Consider the following 6,373-nt stretch of genomic DNA (forward strand, 5'->3'; position numbering starts at 1 on the left):
TTCCTTGCTTTTGCCATAGTCTATCTTGCAGATATTTTGAGGGTGGCATCCTTACCGGGCTCTGCAGCTGTCTGTGGGCCAGAGCTCTCAGAGGGGGCAGAGGGGGCCTCAGATACAAAGTGGGACCCCTCAGGGCCTCTGCAGGTCCCACATCCCAAACAGTACCCTCACACGCCAGAGGTGGAAGTAATGATCCACTGAGCGAATATTAGCTAGAATTTTAGCTAAAATGGCTTCTCAGGAGGCTTGAGAAATCATCCCAGAAAACAAAGTGTTTTGCGATATAAAATAAATGCACAGACATTCCTGGTAGTTTTGGAAGGGGGTGTCTAGTTCTCAAGGGATGGCAGTGACTAGGCAGGACAAGGCCTTTGGATACATGTGTTTTATAAGCTCTAAAGATTCTTTGGATAACCGGATACAACACACTGACTCTCAGATAGATGAAAAGCAGAACTCTTTGTTACTATGGCACCAAATGAGAGAATAAGAGAAGGCTGTCATGCAGGGATGCACAAGGGGTTACACTTGGGGACTGGGTCACAGAAAACTGGAGCTGTAGGAGGAGCTTATGCATGGCGAATGGAGCAGATTTTGAAAGCTTTCTGGAGACTGGATAAGTTGAATAATTACTGGGTTTAGGGGCTGCCCCTAGCTAGTTGTTGGGTACCTGGCCCTGGAGAACAGGACCCCAATAAGGGACATGGTTGGTGTAGAGGCTTAGCAAACTACCCATGAAGGGAAATTGAGAGGTTTTAGCCATGACTTCAAAACTGGGTCAGGGCAGCACTTGTGAAATATTATATTATAGCATGTCAATTGGATTCAGGGCAGATGTTCAGCTTCTGGAGAAACTTAAGTTAAAGTTGGGCTAAAACCCAGTCATAAGGCTTGGACCAAATGTTAGGAGTTAGAACAGGGAAACCAAATATGCGGTATGCATGCTATTACCATCCTTTCCCTTGATCAGAGCAGACATTGCTAATCAAACACGATTTGGAGCCTGCTCAACTTGGAATCTTTCTCAAGTACCCCTGACAAGCAACAAAGTTGGCATGTAATTTGAAACCCACTACCCAGTCTTCATTAGAAGAAAGAACTAGCTAAAAGGCATGTAGATATCTGGGTCTCGTGTAATTTAAAATCTACGGGAAGCATATATAATTTCAGATCCCACCCATTGGTGGGCTAAGAGTCCCTCTTATCAGCATTGCTCAGGGACTGAGAGGGGCTGAATCAGAAACGGCTGGGCCCCGGTGCAGGGAGTTGCATGGAACTGGAGAAGGCAGGGTCAAAAACTCTTAGAAGTACAAGAAAGTTACCTCTAACAGTGGAAATGTGGATTAAAAGACCAGAGGGAGAGACCTTTTCAGGAGCCAGTGTTCCTACCATGTAGACAGGCCAAGACCCATCCACAAGCCATGCTCTGGTGTGGAGTTTGGGCCAGCATCTGAAGGTAGGACAAGGGATATTTGATCTTTTTGGAAAACACAGCTGTCCAACCTCAACTTTTCCTCAAAGCTACTCTACATCTGTATCCTCTCCTGAAATATTTTATTAAACATTTCATCTATATTTCTTTTCACCCCAGACCTCAACTTTTGATTTTCTCTGGTATTTATCTGTGGTTTCTCAAAGTGCAAAAGGCGTGTTTTAGGATGAAGATATTTTCATAGAGGCTGGCTAGATATCTGAGATCCACCAACAGGCAGTTGACTCAGGTGAAGTGAAGCCAAAGGGAAACCAAAGTTTGTTTTCTAGATTTTTTTTTTCTCACAGGGAGAGGGAGATTACTGATCAATTTCAGTTTATGTCTCTTCTCCCTTACTTATCCATATGTAATCAGTATATATTTATTAAACTCCCACTATGATCCATACTGTGTAGTAGGCACTGGGAATATGATGCAGGAACAAAAGCAGATGTGGTCGCCCCACCCCGCCTCCTGGAGCTCTCTTGGGAGACAGAGAGATGAATTAATCCTAGAACAACATGTAAACTTGTGTCTGGTGTTTCGAGAGAGAGGTGCATTGTGTTAAGTAAGCTTATGGTAGGGGATTTGATAAAGGGAGGGAAGGCAGAATGGTGAATTCAGAAGTAAATGGTGACGGAGACTAAAGGAGGATCTGAAGGACTTAGTGAAATGAAGAACTATGTAGTAGGAAGGGAACTCCAGGCAGAAGGCACAGCCTGTGCAAAGGTCTGGCAATGGGAGTAAAGCATGAACATTAGGTGAAAACACGAAGGTTGAGCAGCTAGAGAAGACTGAACAAAGGGAGATGTGATAGGCAATGAGTTGGAAGAGGTGCCCAAGGACCATCAAGGCGGGACCTTGTAAGGCAATCAGCTATGAATTTACTGAGAAGCTAGTAAAAGTTAACTTCAGGGCCTCTTATTTGCATGGGGTTTTCCCAAAGCCCTGCATCATGAATGTTGCCCATCCAAATAGCTCTTTACTTGTTGTACAAGAAAACATTTGAAGTTCCCTAAAATTTCATAGCTCACATAGAAAATAAACTTGATAGAAGAATTCTCAAATTTGCACAACAATTGTAAACATTTTGGTGGCATTTCCAATAATGAATTGGTGAAGCTGGAAAATAAACAAACAAACAAACAAAAAAACAGACCAGCTTCGCTCTACCATGCCAGGTTGAAAATAATTTAGAAATTCGGAGTTCACTTTCTTTTCTCTCCATAGAAAACATTACATGCTCATTGTCATGTGAAAAGGAGATCAAAGAATACACAGCAAACCAAAGGTAAGAACTATTACAGTGTTGCATCTGTGTGCTGATTAATACAAATATTGTGTTATTTTCCAGGATTTTGTAATGTTAGTGTTATCTGTCACTTTAAAAAAAATGTAGTTTATTGTGATTTATTTTCTTTCTCTAAATAAATATTCAAGTTTGTGCCTAATTCCAAATCCAGAATTTTGTCTTCTTAGCTGATCTATTCACTGTTAGTCATCGATAACTATTATCAACCTTCTACCCCAATGTCAGGGTGATTCTGTAGGGTGAGTCTTTCTCAGGTCTCTTTACTTCTTAAAATCCATGGTGTGAGAGGGTTGAATCACTCCCACCCAGAGATGGTCTGTCTGTTTTCAGCTCTCAGAGCTGGTGAGTTCAGTCATTTGGAGGCAGAGGGGGATGGTGAAGACAGAGGCTGGGATACACTGTCTCTATGCCCAGCCATTCCTATTTCAGGATCTTTTCAGTACATTTTGCTTTAAGCCAATAATGAAACCTGAATGGTGTCCAGGAAAGAACACTGGACTGCAGATCTCAACTTGAAGTCTGGCTTTCTCCCTTACCTTGTGGTCAAGCCTCTGAATGTATCAATCAAACTAAAAGATTCTATGAAGGATTTACATGAAGATAGTGATTAACAGAAAGACAGCAGCAGACTGTGTTAAAGATACAAGATTTCCTTAATAGCAAGTGAAATGGAAGAATCTCTGTATTGAGGCAAGAAACACAAAGCAGGAACTGTGTGTAAGGTCCTCTTAGGGACACACACTTTTTTTTTTTTGTAATGGGACATTTAAAAAATTAAATACATAAACATGTAAGTCCCTTTATTAGGGAAATTGTACATATTGGTGAATATGACCAATGGTCATGTGTATGGGTAAATTCTTTAAAAATCAGAACCAATAATTAGGATAGCTTCCATGCTCTACTTGTTTCATTGTCTAATGTCTAGTGTAGTTATAGTTTATTGTTGGAATGATGGTTCGAACACATTTCAAGAAAATTAGAAGATACTTATGAACACCCTTCCTTCTGCAACAGTCTATGGTTTTCTTCATCATTAGGCATGCCTGCCTGGGGGAACTGAACACATAGGCGGTGGTGGGAGATAACAGTGATTTAAATGGTCACTGTTTTCTTCAAATGAACTTGACTTCACACATGTACTCAACTGATAAAGGCTGCCATGGCTCATCATGGTTCACAACCATAGTTGTGGGATCTGGTAATACTTATCATAAGTGACGTAAAGGTCGTAAGTTCTGGTTTGCAAACTAGCAACCTCAGCCTTAGCTCTCAAATTTCTACTATTTTCCTTGCACCGAGAGTAGACTCATCTGTTTCCAACAATTCACTCTCTTCATATTCTTCCATATCTGCAGCTTTTCTTACATCTTCCTCCTCTTTCTCCTAACATATAGCTGAGCAAATTTGGAGTTTTAGACTGTCTTTGCTGTCCAGCTATGAAATGAATGAGAAAATGCAAGATAGAGTTGAGACACTGATCAATTCTGACTTTGTGGTAGGACTTTTATTTAATCTTCACACCATGAGAGAAAGATATTCTTTTCATGTTATAGATGAGGAAACGCCGGCACTAAGAGGGAAGTTGATATGTACAAGTTTGGATAACCAGTAGGTGGCTGAACCTGTGTCCTAACCCAAGTTTTCTGAGTCTGTATCTTAAGTTCCTTCTTCAATGCTATGATCATTAACTCTTTTTGGCCCAGATGTTTCTATGAGGACCCAATGAAGGTATTTTCACACACATGCATGTGCATGTACACACACGCACATGCATATACACTCACACATGTGTGTACATACATACATGCATACAATCATATACACACACAGAAAGACAGACACACAAACACACACACTCATACACTGCATAAAATTCCAGGACTCACAGACCCCTGTTACCTGGTGTAAGGATCCTTTCCCTACATCACAAACAAGAAAGGCACCTGGTTCTTGCAGATGTGCAATTTATGCCTTTTCTTCAACTACATTGAATTATTAACTAATTAGTGCTTGTGAAGTCCTTGGGAAATACCAAGCGCTTGTTCAACGCTAAATATGGTTATTAGTAAAGCTTTGATTTTAGAGAACAGCCAGGTAGTCCTGAAATAAGCAAATAATGGTTGTGTAGGGAGGCTGGCAGCTGACGGGCATGCCGTGGTGTATAATCAAACTCTGCCTGGCTCTCAAAGGTGCTCCAGCTCATCACTGCTACATCATCCTCATGGGGAGTTTGCACATTTTCAGGGAATGTGTGTTTCATATTTCTGTGTCCATTTACCTTTCTTTTTACCTTCCTTCTGCACCCTCTCATACCCAACCCTTTCTTTCACAGCAGATAAGTCTATCTCTCCTTTGGGGAAATAGTGTCTCCATCTCAATTTATTACTGTCACCCTTAAATGTTCCTGTCACATGCCATCTGTCCCTCCTGACCTTACATCTCAGAGGAATTGGCTCCATGGGCAGTGACGTGTGCTGTCAAATACACTCAGATTTCTCTCCTTGTTCGGTTTAATGTTCTGCTATCACCATCTTGAAATTCTTTATAAGTTTTGAACAAAGGACCCAACAGTTTCCTTTTTCACTGGGCCCCACAATTTACATAAACAATCCTACCCCCACCAACTGAATGTTCGAGGTGAATCCCTCTAGTTTTACCTGTATGTGTTGCCTCGAAGACCTCCTTCCATCAATAATATTGTGTTCTTTCATTCTTTCTCCCTCTACTGATGGCCATCTTTCAGTCGACCATATGCTCATCCAAAAGAATTGAAGGAAATTGCTTTCATCAATGGAATGAATGACCTTCAGTTTTACATTCTTTGGGTTGCAAGGGACAGAAACCCAACTAAAACTAGCAGAGGGAAAAAAGGAAACATTATATGACATAAACAAATTATGGAAGAGGCAGAAGTGAGCTGGCTTCATGGACAACTGAACTCTGAGATGTGACCACTATTTCATTTTCATCTCTACTCGTGTCTTCATGTTAGAGTTATTCTTTCAGGTCAGTTTTTTCCACGTGATGAAAACCTGTCTGTATGTCATGCCAGACCAAATTCCTGTAGCTTATGATCAACAAGGAAAATGGGCCATCGCCATCAAGTTTGAATAATAAAAAATCTGAGGAAGAATTCTATTTGGTTCAGCTTGGGTCATAAGTTTATCCTTGAACCAATCACAGTGGTCAAGGGAATGGGGCACTCTGAGGGCTCATGTTGGCTGTCTTATCTGGATCTCATTGTTGGAATTCTGGGAGAGCAGTTCCCTATGGAAAAGTGTGCAGATAATGGGAATACAGAGCAATCAATGATTACCCCGTCCCCTTTTACCCAGTACTTCCTCTCTCTCTTCCTCTTCATGGTTTAATGTCATTACAAAGCCACCTATTTGAAAAATAGTCTATATTCACTCACCTGACTTTTCCACCTCCAATCACCTCTGAATATTTTTCAACGTCCCTCTTAAACTGCTCTTGTCAAGATCATCATTGGTTTCCTTGTGGTCAAATTTATAGATCAATATTCAATGAGCTCTTATTTTACCTCCTGCGATACGTTGCATTTGGTTGTTCTTTCTTAGGAAAAT

At 41.0% G+C, this 6,373-nt stretch overlaps 1 pseudogene; it reads right to left on the bottom strand.

The window, feature by feature from the left end:
- Window positions 1-3,652: 3,652 nt before the first annotated feature.
- On the bottom strand, window positions 3,653-6,147 carry LOC137208062 (ubiquitin-like-conjugating enzyme ATG3 pseudogene; annotated as a pseudogene).
- Window positions 6,148-6,373: the final 226 nt, after the last annotated feature.

Source organism: Pseudorca crassidens, chromosome 15 (genome assembly GCF_039906515.1).
Source record: "Pseudorca crassidens isolate mPseCra1 chromosome 15, mPseCra1.hap1, whole genome shotgun sequence".
NCBI classification, from domain to species: domain Eukaryota; kingdom Metazoa; phylum Chordata; class Mammalia; order Artiodactyla; family Delphinidae; genus Pseudorca; species Pseudorca crassidens.